Source organism: Hippopotamus amphibius, chromosome 4 (genome assembly GCF_030028045.1).
Source record: "Hippopotamus amphibius kiboko isolate mHipAmp2 chromosome 4, mHipAmp2.hap2, whole genome shotgun sequence".
Classification (NCBI taxonomy): Eukaryota; Metazoa; Chordata; class Mammalia; order Artiodactyla; family Hippopotamidae; genus Hippopotamus; species Hippopotamus amphibius.
In genome coordinates this window covers 25,859,695-25,877,733 of record NC_080189.1, presented here as the reverse complement: position 1 = coordinate 25,877,733, position 18,039 = coordinate 25,859,695, and the positions used below count along the sequence as shown (strand labels likewise).

The following is an 18,039-nucleotide window of genomic DNA, read 5'->3' as shown; positions in this document are numbered from 1 at the left end:
TTCTTAATAATTTCAAGTGTAAAAGTGCTGGGACCAACATGTTTGAGAACACTGCTGATTTAGAATATACTATACATTAGGAACCTACATAGTCTGAGAGAAAAAAATACAAATTCTCTGGCTATGCTATTTTTCATTCTGTTGAGTTTGGAATTTTTCGCTATACAGATTCAACGATCTTTATGTCATTTATTCAACAACCATTTCTCAGTCCCTGCTATAGGCCAAGTGCAATGGGAAAAAACAAGAACATTAGACAAGGGTCCTGTCATCAGAGCATTTACAGCTTCCATCGTTATCCATACAGTGATATATCGATATATTTATTCCCATCTCTCTTCTGCATTGAAACTCATGTGTATGTGTCTTGGTGTGCCTCTGTATGGCTGTGTCCTGCTGCCTCAGAAATATCTTCACTTGGATGTTCCACAGAGAGCTCTAAATGGTCCAAAACTGAAATCATTCACTAAATTGCATATGCTTATTAATGGTAATTATTAATTACCATTAATTACCGTATGCTTTGTGGTTTTTTCCCTAACATTAACACTAAGCATAAAATATGAAGAGATTCTTTTTTTAATTTTTGTAATGGCAAACCATAGCTGTGAAATTTCATTCCTTTTTGATTCTATTTCATAGTACAACCTCTGCTCATAAACCTATTCTCTCTAACTCATGATTATTGAATTTCTTTCTGTAAACTGAATTTTCACAAGATTGTTCCTTTTATCCTGTGTTTTTCTCCTTTCAAGTAGTAAATGTAAATGTCATCCTCAAAATAAAAAGCAATTCAGAATATATTTTATATATTCAATGTATATTCTACTTAATACGTCATTGTAATTCATTAGCAACTCAGAAGCAGATAGTAAATTTACACCTTCTGAAAATTATCTTATTATTTGCATACATTCATTTCCCTAAAGAAATTGAGGAAGTACTGCTTCTTAAAGTGCCAGTGAGGTCCTTATCATAAAATACTATGATATGCGTTTTAATGTGATTGTTTAAAGTAGATGGGATACATACATTTTTAAACTCACCATAGAAAACATCAAAAGGAAAATTTGGAAGAATTGAGTCATATTTTTCAAAATATCCCAACCCCTATGAATTAGAAAAAAATAATAAAAACTAACCTTCAAAGTATGATATACTTGATTACAAGAGGATAATCTTATATAGTGATGTTACATTTTTAGAGACAGATTACGTGTCTGTAGTTGGCTGTTGTTATTCTTTTCACTCTTTATAACTCCATCTGCAGGAATATTTGGTTGGGCAAACAAAACATTTACATTTGGATTTTAACACATTGAAATGCATACATTCCTAGCTACTAGCCCCATATTCTTCTGTGCTCTTGTATCCTGCCAGTTTTATGCATTTATGTTACCTGCTTGGCCAGTTGCTCTAAGAAGATCAAACCCTTTGGTTTGATAAAGACTTTATAATCAAGACCAAATAACCCATTTGATGGTAACTTACTAGAAATAAAGTCCTGGTAACACAGCAAGAAACTAGAATGGCTCCCTTTTGCCTACATTATCAGATCTGAATTATTCTACTTGGTTTTCACTAATATCCATATTCTGATGCCAACATATTAACCAATCTTATTTTTCATTACCCACCAATAAAAATATTTACAATATTCTTTCCAGTTTCTTTATGCTTACATTTCTCATGATGCTAATTGAATACCTATGAAGTTCTTCCTATTTGCTTCGTTTGTAAAAATATTACCTGTTTTTTTCTCTTTCCATCAGTTTTATTCCAAGTAATAAAACCACACAAATACAACTGAAGAGTTATGAACTTTTCCTAACCCTTCTCCTTCTCCTCCTTGCTTGCCAGAGAAAACCAGTATCTCAGGTATTTTCATTCCTATGTATGTTTTTATTCATTTTATATACATGTTTGTATCTTTAAAAGTATATAATGTGTATTAATCTTTATATAATATATTTTATAATATTTTTGGTATCATATGTTATATTATTCTGCAGCTAGTTTATAGCATTCATATTTTCTATATTTATCCAGGTTGGTACATCATCTAAATGGTAAAAGATAGAATTATTTCTGACTAAGATAGGGAAAAAGAGAAGGATGCTTACTTTTACCACTTTTACTCAACATTGTACTGAAGGTCATAGCTGATACTACAAAGCAAGAAGAATTGAACATACATATTGCCAAGAAAGAAGTAATACTGTTTTTGCAGACAACATGATTGTTTATGTAGAAAAGCCTAAGGAAACTATAAAAATAGCTAAAATATGAGTTAATAAAAGTTACTTTATAGAAAGTGAACATATAAAAATCAATTTTCAACTAGCAAAAAGTTAGAAATGGAAATTTAAAAATAACTCCACTTATAAGACTATCTAACACGTGAAATAAGTAGAGGTAAATTTAACAAAATATATGCAACACCTTTACACTGAAAACTACAAACATTGTACAGAGAAATTTTAAAATATCTAAATAAATGGAAAGAAAAACCATGTTCATAGATGGAAGACTCAATGTAGTTAAGATGCCAACTGTCTCCATATTGACCTGCAGGTTCAATGCAATTTCAATCAAAATCGAAGCAGGGATTTTTTTTTTTTTTTTTTAGAAATTGACAAACATTCTAAAATTGATATGTAATGCAAAAGACATAGACTAGCAAAGCAATTTTTAGAAATAAAAACAAACAGAATTTAAACCACCTAATTTCAAGACCCAATATAAAGCTGTAGTAATCAAGACAGTGTGGTATTAACATAATCATAAACATATAAATTTATAGAACAAGATAGTGATTCAAGAAATAGACCCACATATATGTGTTCAAAAGACTTTCAGCAAAAGTATAAAGTTACTCAAAAGGAAATGGGTAGCTTTTCCAAAAAAAACAAAAAATGTCAGTAGAACAATTGGATATCCATATTTTTAAAAACGAAACCAGCCCTTACTGCACACCATATTCAAAATTTGTATTTCTATTGATCATATTTAAATGTAAAAAGTAAAACTATAAAACTTCCAGGAGAAAAATTTGGTAATCTTGAGTTAGACACAATTTTTTTAGCTAGGACAGAAAAAGAAAAAGTGATATGGTGGCCTTCATCAAAATTAAAAATGTTTATCAAAAGACACCATTATGAAAATAAAAAGAGAAAATATTTGTGTAACACAAATATTATATATTTGTATACATATACAAATGCATATATAAAAGAAAGAACTCATTTCTAGAATGAATAAAGAAAATCTACAACTCAATTACAAGAAATCAAACAATGCAGTTTTAAGATGAGTAAAAGATTCGAAAAGACAATCAGAGAAGGTACAAAAATGTCATATAAGCATATGAAAAAAATATGCAAAGATTAGTAATCACAGAAATGCAGTTAGAGCCACAATGAGAAATCACTACATACACACAAGTATGGCTAAAATTAAAATGACTGACAATATTAAGGGTTGAAGAGGAATGGAGTAACCGAAACCGTCATACGTTGCTGCTAGGGATGCAAAATGGTACAGTCACTTTAGAAGAATGTTTGGCAGTTTCCTATCAAGTTAAACATCTTTTTCCCATACAATCCAGCAATCCCACTCCCAAATATTTACCCAAGAGAAACAAAAGTATATGTCCTCACAAAGATTTGTACTTGCATATTCCTAGAAGCTCTTTTCATAATGGAAAAAGCTGAAAATAATGCAAATTCCATCAACTGATGAACGAATAAACAAATTGTGATAGATTCATGAGGAAAAAAAGGCAATGAACCACTGATAAATACAACCTTTACAATGGGTAAATTTCAAAAGCTTTATGCTAAGTGGAAAAAAACAGACAAAAATTGCAAAATATATGATTTCATTCATATTAATTTTTAAGAAAGCAAAAAAATATACTGACAGAAAGGAGACCACTGGTTTCCAGGAAATGATATCATGGGAAAAGAGCTGACTGAAAAGAGGCAAGAAGAAACATTTGAAGTGATGGAAATGTTCCAGACCATGACTGTGGTGGTGGTTATACAATTGTATATATTTGTAAAAAACAGATCAGATTGTACACTTAAAACTAGTTGGTTTTATTTTATGTATATTTTACCTCAGTGCAGCTCATTAAGTAAAAATTACTGGGCTGGCAGGAACCTTAATGGCCACTCCTTAGTCTCAAGAAACCCACAGGTGTTAATATCCAAGACTCACGTATGATCGGTTGTAATGAGCTTTCAAAAGATTTACCTTGACTTCATATTTGTTATATTCACTTGTCTTGCAACTCTTGGAAACAACTTTCTTTTGATTTTTGCTGCTCAACTGCTATTTTCACTTTGTTTCAGAACTAACTTGACTCCTTGAGTCCCAGTGTTCTATTGCAATTATAAAGGTTCTTTGTTTTCTGTTTTAGACACATGGTTTTTCCACTAACAAGTTTTCCCCTGTTTCTGCAAAAGCACTTATCATTAGAGGTAGTATACCTTAATTAACACAGTAAATACCATAATCACCATAATCACCATAGTAATTAGGTGTGCAACTCTGAGCTACGGCTTCAAGTGCTCAAACCCTGGTTCCATCACTTGACTAGGTAAGTGAACTAAATATGTGTTTCAGTTTCCTCATCTGCAGGAACAGAAATAAAAATTGTTCCTACTTCTTCAGATTGTCTTGAGGATTAAATGAGATAATACATAACCAGAGTTTAGAAATATACCTGGAACATCATACAAACTCAATAAATGTTACATTTTTATCAGCCTCATATTTTCCATTGGAAATTCCAGAGAAAAGAAATGGAACCAATGTGATTGAATAAAGTGCCAACCAGGGATTTTATATAAATGCAAGAATTTTACTCAATTGTAACTTCAAAACTCAACAGAAAAGTCATCCTCTGCTTCTCAGCTTTGGGTGGCTTCCTTATTTTTTCTTATCATTGCATTCTTAATTTTCTGGTTTATATTACAAGGAATGGGGATAAATTAAAGATTATGTCTCAGGATAATATTTCTTATACCTATTACACCCTTCTACACCATGTATGTACATTTGCATTATGAATATGTGTATATACTTTATCCTATCCTAAATTTAACTTGGGACTCTTTAAAGGACTTGCATTGAATATATTATTTGGATAGAAAAACTAGGAATACTCAAGTCCTGCCTTGGCTTAACCAATCCTTCTATAGAGGCCTCCAAGGAAACATATACATAAAGAAGACAAAAGAAAGTACTTCATGATTAGATTACATTGATTAGATTTTTATTAGCTGTGACTTTGGCCTCAAACTCCAAAACTCCCATCCAAATATACCTCTTCCTCCTTGGGGGTTGGGGGCACTCAATCATGATTCAGATTGGAGAGTCTTTGCTTTCCCTATAAGCCCACAGCTGTTGTCAAAATTTCTGTGAAAATTAAAATTTGACTAGTTATTATCTGATGTACTTTTCTGTGCTATACTTCCCCACTGCTGCTATTATAATCTGGAAAGTATTTGCAAGACAAAATATTTCTTCAGAGTTCAGTAGTATCGTGTTCACAGCGTGAACTTCAAAGAAAACAATTTTAAAATCAGTACTGCCCAACTTGCCTGGACCGTAAACTCTATGAGAAAAGTTGCATGGGCTTCCATGGGTCTCTACAAAGTATTTACAGGATAATGGGCCATTTTGAGAATTTTAGGAAATATCTTTTTCGGTAAAAAGGTCTGTGATTCTAGAAACAGAAGAGAAGAATTTAGTATGAGAGTGACACAAATCTCTTCTGTCTTATGGTTTTTGTACCAGTTTTTTCCTAGGCTCTTGTCCTCCTCACAATTCAGGTCTAAGTTTAAATATCACCATCTTCATGATGATTTTACCATCTTCCCTTCAGCCCCACCCTCGTTCCCTACCATATTCTTTCTTTTATTAGCATTGTAATGCTTCACATTTTGTAGTTGTTTGTTAGCCTACCGCTTGCCCTACTACACTGCATCCTCCCAAGGGCAGACACTGCCTTTTGCTCATCACTGAATGCACGCAGAGATAGCAATTTTAATAGGCTACCTTCAAAGCAATATCCTATTTCAGCTCCTTTGAAACTTCTGGGTCTAGTCTCAACTCCTTGATTTAGTATCTGGGAATCTTGAATATATTACTTAACTTTTAACTCTGTTGTCAGATGGCGTAATAACATCCACTTATTTACCCTCCCACGTATGACTGTTAGGGCTAATGAGAGAATACATACGAAAATACTTTAAACTGAAAGGCATTAAGGTGCCTGGGATTGTTATTGTAATATGATGAAATTCAAGGTAATTAGCACTAAAAAGACTTAATATGGATAAATTTAAAATTTATCATCAAAAGAAATCTTTCACCAAGACAAAAAAATAAGAAAACCTGAGGAATGATTATTAGAGTCAGTCATCTTCATACATACACGTTTGTTTGAATGTAAATCCCAAACAACGAGATTATTTTTCACCTAAAATACTAATAGGATTTTGACAATTCAGAGTTTATGATTAGGACAGAAAACAATACACAAAAGTTTTCAGAATTTTTTTTCCCTAAACAGTAAATAGCTAATTTTATTTGACCCTTCCTACTGTATATTTCAAGTGATCTGAACCCACCCCATAATTATTTGTATTTATGACATCGTGGTCTTTGCCAGGAAACTATGAAAAGTCTTTTTAATCACAGTGATTAAGTAATCATATCCCTTATCCACAGAGGGAAGTATTTAAAACCTTAGAGAACTATCACTGGATAATGACAATGATATTTAATATTTTATCACTAATTCAAATCAAATGATAGAGATGGATAAGCGAGTCAGGAATTATTATTTCAAAGAACTCTTGAAATGCACAGGGTTAATTTTTTATGTTAGGTTGAATCTCTAAACATAGCTCCTGGTGCTATTAAGTGGGACCACAGACCACCTAAACTCACATCTGGGCCTTTCGAATGGAGGATCTAAAATCTGCAGTAGATTGCTAAGATTTTAAAATAGCACATTATGCTAATCTACAACGACATCATGCCGAAATTACGATGTTCTAAAAATGTGGTAAAGAAGATGGATGTTGATCACAGTGCTCTGTACCTTTCTGATTCTTGCTGTTATCAATTCTTAAGATTAAAAAATGATAAAATAATATAGGTAGTGAACTGACTGTGGAAACATTTTCTGTAAATGCCAGCCAAAGTTAACACAAGTGCAAATGTCATTTAGTTTATCCAAGTCCCTGTTCAAAGATATGAAGCAATTCAAAAATTCTACTCTTACTCAATCTCCATAAAGTTAGAAAATAGTTAGAAAATTTACCTTGGCATTGGCAAGGAAACCTAGCCTTTCTTTCCATCATATTTTACTATTTTTTATTCACTTCCTCTATTTCTATAGAGAAGGGTGCATGTGTGTGTGTGTGTGAGCATTCATGCACTTAGAAGCTTTTGGTATTAGAAATTCACTTTCTAGTTAGATCTATTGCAGGACTTAAAGCTGCTCAGCTGAAACCATTCCTGAGTTTGCTAAATATGTTATTTTATTTCTATACACATTTTGTGTGTAGAGGTTGCTAGAAAATTTATGAAGTGGTTATTTTCTGCTTCAATATCAGTGAAGTAGATTGCCATCGTGCTCAAAAGCCAAAAGATGACTTCAAATAATGCTGAAAAGAAAAAAAAATCCAACATGAAATAGTATTTGTTCATTCATATATTAGCATATAATTGCCCAAAGTAGTATCATTTAAATTTTGCATCTACAGCCCACTTTAAAGGCTAAGATGGTTCAAACTGATGAAGCACACCCGTAAAGCTATAAAAAGAAAGTATTATGCAAACATTGCAATAAAAATCTCATTATTTTTTAACAATATCTGACAGTTTGTGCCTATGTAGGTATACCATATTAAAGAACAAAAGAAAAACTTTCTCACCCCAAACTACTAGTTAACTACAGTGTTTAACAATGGAAAAATATCATTCTTCTCCCTTACCCCAAACTAGTTTCTGTGTATAAAAAGTATCAGTTCTCTCTTTAGCTTGGGTTAAAGCATATCTAGTAGGATCAGAAAGATATACCCAACTAATTCTTATTTAAATACTACCTGGAAAAAGATTTCTGAAATGTCAGTCTGAAGCCTTTTTTTTTTTTTTAACAGATGGCCAATGTTATTTCAAAAGATAAACATAGGGATAGAAAAATCAGATATCACTTATTTCCAGAAACGGATGCAACGTGCAATCAAGAACACTGCAGGTTCCTCAAATTCCTCTGAGTACTCTAGGATTTATTGACTCTAGAATTTGTGACAACTTGAACATGTTGTCATTAATAGCTAAGTAAGGAAAGTAAATGTGTTTTCTTTCCTGGTAAAATAAAAGGATTACATGCTAAAATCCTTTTGCTAAGTTCTACACTGGGTATTCGGGAATTATCCTAGAGCATAATTTCATTTTCTTTAGTGCCTAGGACTGAGACTGATGGAACTAGGAGTATTTTTTCATGATGCTGATTAAAATTGAAACAGTTATGAGAATGCTATTTCCTGGAAGGTGAAATATATATAATTGTTCATTTGTCAAAACCTATAGAATGCTCATCAAGAACCCTACCGTAAACTATGGACTTCAGATGATAACACTGTGACAATGCAGGTTAATGGACTGTAACACATGTACCACGCTGGTTCCGGATGTTGATAGTGGGAGAAGCTGTGTGTACGAGGGCAGGGGGATTTGGGAACTCTCTCTACCTTGCACTCAACTTTGCTGTGAACCTTAAATGGCTCTAAAAAATACAGTCTATTATTTTTTTTAGATGATGGGAACATAGCCAAGATGAGAATATTATTGGAAGTACTGTAATATTTTTTACCACTTTCTAAGAAATTGTAGGTATTGTATTAAAATGTTAATTTTTCATATATTTTAAACCCCATTAATAGATATTGAATGATATTATTTCATAAAATAATTCATTAGGCTTTAAAAAATTAAATTCTTAATATGTAACAAAGTAAATTAAATAATTGAATGATGGTAATAGAGAGAGAGAATGGTGGGAATGTGCTTTACTTCTTCTTTATCAAAAATCACAGTGAAATGAAGCCAGGCATAAAAGAGTACGGATTATGTAATTTCATTTATATGAGCAAAAAGCTGGCAACCCTAGTCTGTGCTGTTCCAAGTAGGGACAGTGACTTCCTAGAGAGACGCATACTGACCGGAAGAGCACAGGAAGGTTTTGAGGTGCCGTTTGGGGATACGGGGTTTAATTGGCTGTTCTGCATACTGGTTTAGATGTTTTCAGTTTGTAAAAATTCATGGAGCTGTAGACATTGCACTTTTCTGTATGTATGGTATACTTTTTTTTTTAAGTCAAAAAAAGGCAATAAACATGGTTCTTCATTTCATGAAGTTTTGACCGAAGCAAAGAGGGGATTCAGATGAGGGTATATACATTTTTACATAAGCCTGTGGTCTATATAAGGACAGAGAAGAATGAAAAGGAAGTTAAGAGAGCTTAAAGGAGCAGGGAGGAATGGCCTTTTGGATGTATTGTTAAATAGGTTAGAATTTCTCTGAGAAAATATAAATCATAGGGACATCTATATAACCTTGACAGCCAGCAAAGGAAAACATAAGATCTGAGGAAAGTTAGAGCTTTCTTAAGCAGGATTAAGGATTACGAGTAAGGTAGGAATTAATAAATATCTTTGTGGGAGACTTGTACCACATCCCTTTTATCTGCCAATATGTGCATTGTCATTTTTATTTGAATTACTTTTTTAAATGATAGGGCTTATGGCTATTAACTAATTCTTTCGTGTGGAGTCCACTCTTCTCTGTTCTGTGGGCATGGACAACTCGAACGGGCTGTACATTGGTACAACAGTTTCCTCTAACTGAGCTGGGTGCAAATGATGACCTTCAGCTAAATTCTTTGCACAGGTCATAGATGTCTCTTTCATAGCCTATGTCTAGGTGAGTTTCCCAGTTTCTTTACATAGGAGGTGTATTATATTCCAGTACACGTTCCCTGAACACCATTTCAAGCAACAGCCTCCACCACTTTACCAATCAGGTCATTTTACTCAAGGCAAAATGTATTAGAATGGGCTTTACATCCTTATTCCCATCTCTCACCCTAAAGTGCAAATAAAAAATGAAGTGCTCAAAAGGGGATTAAAAGAGAAGAGAGAAAAAGTGAACAAAAAAACCTAATAAACCTTGAGAATAGATGAGTTAAGCCTTGAAGAAATAAGAAGTTAATTTAAGACAGCACAATATTACTGATTATAAGAAATGTATCAGATGCTTTGGAATCTAAGGTGTGTAAGGGAACGTATGTGAATGAGTGTGTATTTCAGGGGGTACTTATATGTGTATGTTTGAAATCCAGTAAACATATGCAGCAAATTTATTCTTGCCATGGGGTAGAGGAAAAAATAATAGTTACGATTCGTTGATTATTCACAATGTGCCAGCAGTTGTGAATTATCTCATTAAATTCTGATAATAACACTACAAGGTAGGTATGATTATCATTCCCATGCAAAGATGAGAACATAGAGGTTTATAAAATTTAAGTGACTTGTCCAAGGTCTCTCCATCTAAGTGCGAGAGTTACAGCAACTTTAGTTCATCTCTGTTTCAACTCAAAAGCTCACACTCTTACCCACTGCTACCATCTTGATTACTGAATGATCACAAGAGCAAGTGGAGAAACGTTGGGTAAGAAAAGAGGGCAAAGGGAGAAGAAAAGAAGTTTAATATCTAAAGGAATATGAAGTAAGAAAAAGGAGACGTGAGAAATGGAAGGGAGACAAAATACAAATAGCACAGTTCAGGCACATGACAGACATCCAATAATTGTTTGTTGAATGAATGCATATAACATATATAAATGAATGCCATAAATACACACTCTCTAAATTAAAAAATAAATAAATACAATAATTTTCCCTTACCTTAGCTACAAAGGTATTTATATGGTTCAAAAGACTATTTTATAGTCATGGTTTTTTTTTTGTTTTTTTTTTAATTATTTTTTGGGGGGTACACCAAGTTCAATCATCTGTTTTTATACACATATCCCCATATTCCCTCCCTTCCTTGACTCCCCCCCGCCTCGAGTCCCCCCCACCCTCCCTGCCCCAGTCCTCTAAGGCATCTTCCATCCTCGAGTTGGACTCCCTTTATTATACAACAACTTCCACTCATGGTTTTTTAATACATTCAAAAGACTGAGAAAATCAAAATCCCCAAAGTGTAACAATTAGATACCTGAATTAAAAATAATTTTCTCATTCATATCCTTCACTTTCAAACTAACTTCTTGATTAAACTTTAATGTAATTATAAGAGTTAATAACCTTAAAGAGAAAAATAATCAAGTCTCCATTATAATTTTCTGGTAGATTCTTTCTGAGGCGAAATATCACTAGAAAATAATTACCCCTAATAACATGGGAGCTATTCTAATAAATACTTTCCTTCATTAAAAAAGTACATAATTTTAAAGGAAATAGAAGAAACAGTGAGAGAATGAGCCCGATTTGATCTACCCAAGACTCATCAGATGCTCATATCAACAGTAATGTATTTTGCCATGTACTTTGAGAAGGCTGTAAAAACATTCACATTTCCATTCCTTTATCTAAGAAGCTGACACTGCTGGGGTAACTTTGTTGATTGCTGCCCTGGCAGAAGCATCTTTTCCAACCTGTGCCTTGTTTTCAAGCCCTTAGTTCCATCCCACTCATCTCATCACTTTTATAAGGTGATCCAAGTACAGAACTAACTTCATTATTTTTCTATTGATAAAGTATTCTTCACATATAAAACAGTATTCCACATATAAAACAGTATATCTCACATTAAGCGCTTTGTATATATTATCTCCTTATAGCTAGATTTCACAGGAACTCTAAAATGTATATACTATTAACATCCACATTGTATAGATGAGGAGCCAAATATTTAAAAAGAGGTTTTGTTACTTGACCAAGATTACAAAGTAGTGAGTGCTGAAACTGAATTCAAACTCTGTGTATAAAGCCTGTGTTTCTGATCACTATGATAAATACAAACCATTAAATGTGAACTCCTTCAGAAATGCTCCACCATCTCAGATCCTCTCTGCTCCTTCATCTCTTCCCCTATCCTTCATTCAAGGATCACTGCTGCCTCCCTGTTTAGACCCAACGCCAACACTTAACCCTCAGTGAGCCCATGGCAGCCTCTGTTTTGGAGATTTGCTTATTATTTATCACTAATTTTTGGCACATGATGAAGTTCATGACTTACAAGAATAAAGAAGCGGGGCTTCCTAGATGGTGCAGTGGTTAAGAATCCACCTGCTAGTGCAGGGGACATGGGTTCGATCCCTGCTCCAGGAAAATCCCACATGCCGTGGAGCAATTAAGCCAGTGCGCCACAGCTATTGAGCCTGCGCTTTAGAGCTCGTGAGCCACAACTATTGAGCCCATGTGCTGCAACAACTGAAGCCCATGCACCTAGAGCCTGTGCTCCACAACAAGAGAAGCCATGGCAATGAGGAGCCTGCGCACTGCAATGAAGAGTAGCCCCCACTCACCACAAGTAAAGAAAGCTCGCGCACAGCAACAAAGACCCAACACAGCCAATAAAATTAATTAATTAATAATAATAATTTTAAAAAAAGAATAAAGAAGGAGTAAAAGAAACCCATTGCAGTGGGTGAATTTGAGGAGGATCCAAGAAGAACTAAGGCAACTCCATTGATTGTCCTGAAGCTTCAAAGAATGCTGGCTCCATCTTGGCCCACATGTAAGTCTTTATATATTAAGGGAGGAAGTGATAGTCCTTGTTCTTCATGACTATAAAAGAAATTAAACTTTAAAAAAACCCCACAGTTTATCACCTTACTCAGAAAATAGAGGCAGGTATGATTTGCTGGTAAATCTCATGATGGTTTAATTTGTAGGATTAATATTTTATAACCAGCCTGAAGTTTCCTTAGTCAGAAACTGAAAAATCACCTAATTTCAATTCAGTCTGTTTATTTCTATATATTCAATATTGCTGCACATGCCATTCACTTTTTTAAAAATATACAAATATTTCCAGGAATAACTTCATGACCTGCAAACCTCTATCTTCAAGAATAAATTATATGTTACATCCAAGTTATTAATAATGATTTTCTTAATTTTATTTCAAATAAGGCAAATATCAAAGAGGATATTTGTATTTAAGGTTACCATAGAACCACTTCATCACCTTTGACTTTGCTTAATATCTATTATCAAATAAGTAATATCTAATCATAAGGAAATTAGGCATCATAACTTCTATAGTTGACATCTTATGTCAGTTTTTCCATATATTGGCATTTTATGTCTCATTTTCTTCTTATAAAGGTAGATAAAACAAAGTAATGTCAAGCCAATTTCATCAATGGTATATATACTAAAACACTCTATTCAATGCTCTGTGGTAACCTAAATGGAAAGGGAATCAAAAAAGAGTGGAGATATATATATATATATATGATTCACTTTGCTGTACAGCAGAAACTAACACAACATTTTAAAGCAACTATACTCCAATAAAAATTAATGAGGGGAGATAGGATCAAGATGGCAGAGTAGGAGGCCGTGCATTCACTCCCTCTTGCAAGAGCACCGGAATTACAACTAATTGCTGAAGAATCATCGATAGAAAGACACTGGAACTCACCAAAAAAGACACCCCACATCCAGAGACAAAGGAGAAGCTGCAAGGAGACTGTAGGAGGGGCGCGGTCACATTAAAATCAATCCCATAAATTCTGAGTGGGTGACTCACAAACTGGAGAACAGTTATACTGCAGAAGTCCACCCACTAAAGTGAGGGTTCTGAGCCCCATGTCAGGCTTCCCAACCTGGGAGTCAGCAATGGGAAGTCCACCCACTAAAGTGAGGGTTCTGAGCCCCATGTCAGGCTTCCCAACCTGGGAGTCCAGCAACGGGAGGAGGAATCCCCAGAGATTCAGACTTTGAAAGCCAGCAGAATTTGATTGCAGAACCTCCACAGGACTGGGGGAAACAGAGACTCTGCTCTTGGAGGGCACACAAAAAAAGTGTGCTCACCAGGACCCAGGGTGAAGGAGCAGTGACCCCATAGGAGACTGAACCAGACCTACCTGCTGGTGTTGAGGGTTGCCTGGAGAGGTGGGGGGCAGCTGTGGCTTACTGAGGAGACAGAGGCACTGGCGGCAGGGGTTCTGGGAAGTGCTCATTGGTGTGAGCTCTCCCAGACTCAGCCATTAGCCCCAACAAAGAGACGGCAAGCTCCAGTGCTAGGTAGCCTCAGGCCAAACAACCAAGAAGGTGTGAACACAGCCCCACCCATTGGCAGACAAGCAGATCAAAGTGTCACTGAGCTCTGCTCACCAAATTGGATTAAAGTCTTACTGAGCTCCACCCACCCAGCCCCACCCATCATCAGTCCCTCCTATCAGGAAGCATGCACGAGCCTCCTGGATAGCTTCCTCCACAAGAGGGCAGACAGCAGTATCAAGCAGTATCAGCAGTATTTCATCTTGTGGAACTGAAAACCACAGCCACAGAAAGATAGAGAAAATGAAAAAGCAGAGGACTTTGTACCAAATGAAGGGACAAAATAAAACCCCAGAAAAAAAATTAAATGAAGAGGAGATAGGCACCCTTCCAGAAAAAGAATTCAGAATAATGATGTTGAAGATGATCCAGGACTTTGAAAAAAGAGTGGATGCAAAGATTGAAAAGTTTATCAAAGACCTAGAAGAATTAAAGAGCAAACAGAGATATGCAACACAATAACAGAAATGAAAAATACACTAGAAGGAACCAATAGCAGATTAACTGAGGCAGAAGGGCGAATAAGTGACCTGGAAGACAGAATGGTGAAAATCACTGATGCAGAAAAGAATAAGGTAAAAAGAATGAAAAGAACTGAAGACAGCCTAAGATACCTCTGGGACAATGTTAAATGCACCAACATTTGCATTATAGGGTTCCCAGAAGGAGAAAAGAGAGAGAAAGGACCCGAGAAAATATTGGAAGAGATTATAGTTGAAAACTTCCCTAACATGGGAAAGGAAATAGCTACCCAAGTCCAGGAAGCACAGAGAGTCCCAGGCAGGAGAAACCCAAGGAGAAACACGCCAAGACACATAGTAGTCAAATTGACAAAAATTAAAGACAGAGAAAAGTTATTAAAAGCAGCAAGGGAAAAATGACAACATACAAGGGAACTCCCATCAGATTAACAGCTGATTTCTCAGCAGAAACTCTGCAAGCCAGAAGGGAGTGGCATGATATATTTCAAGTGATAAAGGGAAGAACCTACAATCAAGAATACTCTACCCAGCAAGGATCTCATTCAGATTCAATGGAGAAATCAAAAGCTTTACAGACAAGCAACAGCTAAGAGAATTCAGCACCACCAAACCAGCCCTACCACTAATGCTAAAGGAACTTCTCTAAGCGGGAAACATAAGAGAAGAAAAGGACATACAAAAAGAAAAACAAAACAATTAAGATAATGGTGATAGGAACATACATATCGATAATTACCTTGAATGTAAATGGACTAAATGCACCAACCAAAAGACACAGACTGGTGGAATGGATCTAAAAACAAGACCCATATATATGCTGTCTACAAGAGACCCACTTCAGACCTAGGCACACATACAGACGGAAAGTGAGGGGATGGAAAAAGATATTCCATGCAAATGGAAATCAAAAGAAAGCTGGAGTCGCAATACTCATATCAGATAAAACAGACTTTAAAATAAAAAATGTTACAAGAGACAAGAAAGCACATTACATAAAGATCAAGGGACCAATCCAAGAAGAGGCGATAACAATTATAAATATATATGTACCCAATATAGGAGCACCTCAATACATAAGGCAAATGCTAACAATTATGAAAGAGGAAATGCAAGTCAGAAATAGAGACACAGATGTAAAGAACAAACATATGGACACCAAGTGGGGAAAGCGGGGAGGGTTGGGGGGGAATGAACTGGGAGATTGGAATACCAAATTGTACACTCTAAATATATGCAGTTTATTGTCTGTTAACTGTATGTCAGTAAAAGTTCTTAAAAGAAAAAAAAAAGAAAATGAAAACACTAAATAAAAAATAAATATGGACCAAAAAAAAATACTGTATTAGCTCTAGTAATGGAGTTGTCACAAACAGTTACAAAGAAGGATCATTTGGGGAAGTAAAGCTAATTCTTAAAGCCTTCTTGTTTCCAATCAAAGCACAGTGCCTAGAACAGAGGCAGCATCCCAATGATTCTTTGTTCCCTTCCTCCCTCTTTCATTTCTTAACATTCCAAATGTACTTTCCTTTTCCATTTCAGGCACTCTTCTCTCCTGGAGATGATTGGAACTGTCTCTTAACTTGTCATCCCCATCTCCAGCCTCTCGCTCCTATCTGCAAATTGCTGCCATAGTTATTTTTCTAAAACACAAATCCTAGCACTTCACTGTGCTGCTCAGAAAGCTTCAGTTCCCTGCTGCCTCCTGTGTCACATTGAAACATCAGAGTCTGGCAGGGATTTCTAACCACCCCAAGTTATGTTGCTCGTCTCATCTCCAGGCTGCTCTCACATGGCTCCCTTGAATTCTTACACTGTGGATGCTCTCTTTCTCAGAGCACATACTATTGCCTGTGTTCCACCTACTCTTAAACTGCTTTGTCTGCCATGAATATCTTTTCCCATCTTGTCCACCTAAAGAAATGTCACTTTCTATTTGTAATTTAAGTCAGATGTCACATGTTCTCTGTGTTGTATTCTTTGAGTCCCCCTTATGCAGTTTCCTAATCTCAGCCTTATGCTGCGCTGGTACATGCCTATGCCTCTATCAAATCGCTTATCAAATTGAATTATTATTGGTAACATGTTTGTGTCTCACCTCTGTTAAGCTATAACATTTGAAAACTCATAGAACCACATTTTATTAATCTGCATTTTTGATGCCTAGCAGAGAGCCCTTTTATTAGATACTTTGTAAGATTCCCAATAAAATGTATGTGGGCGAAAGGCATGATTTATAAAAAATAAAAATAAACGACTAAAAAAACAATAACAGTAAGAATACTGATAGGCATCTATGTTTTAAAAATATAGCTTTATCTTTAAAATAATCTGTAATGAATATAGACCTGGAAGAGACATCAGAGTTTAGATTAGTTTAGTATAATCCTTCCATCTAAAAGATGAACCATCTTCTATCTTCCGTATTTTCTTCTTTTTTTTCTTTTGCTTCTCCTTTTCACCTAACTCTAAAATAAATTCCAAATGGATAATACTTATGATTACAGAAATTACTGTAAATTGAAAATCAATAAATAAAATGGCCTTTTCCACTGAGTTCTGACTCATCTTTATCACATCATAAATTCATATGTATGTATATACACATACATGTACAAACTGACATTTACTATTTTATGTATTTCTGGCTATTTCTATCTGGTTCCATTTACTGTATGTCTGTTCTGGTGCTAGTTCCATTGATTATTATAGCTTAACATTATGGAGAAATGTTAAATGTTTGGTAGGAATATTTTTTCTTCAAAATCATTTTAGTTGTTTTTACTCACTTTTTCTCACAATTAAAATTTTAAATGTTATTTCAAATTCCTGAAAATACTCCTTTGTCATTTTGGTTGGAACTATACTAAGCCTGAATACAAATTTACTCAAGAGGGACTTCCCTGGTGGCGCAGTGGTTAAGAATTCGCCTGCCAATGTAGAGAACACAGGTTTGATACCTGGTCCAGGAAGATCCCACATGCCACGGAGAAACTACGCCTGTACGCCACAACTACTGAGCCTGCACTCTAGAGCCTGTGAGCCACAACTACCAGGCCCATGTGCCACAACTACTGAAGCCCACACGCCTAGAGCCTATGCTGCACAACAAGAGAAGCCTCCGCAGTGAGAAGCCTGTGCACAGCAATGAAGAGTAGCCCCACTCACTGCAACTA

At 35.1% G+C, this 18,039-nt stretch overlaps 1 protein-coding gene across 1 annotated transcript in view; it reads right to left on the bottom strand.

Moving 5' to 3' along the window:
* Positions 1–18,039, bottom strand: part of GRM8 (glutamate metabotropic receptor 8) — a 757,013-nt gene that overhangs the window by 267,162 nt on the left and 471,812 nt on the right. The gene's annotated exons all lie outside the window — the stretch shown is intronic.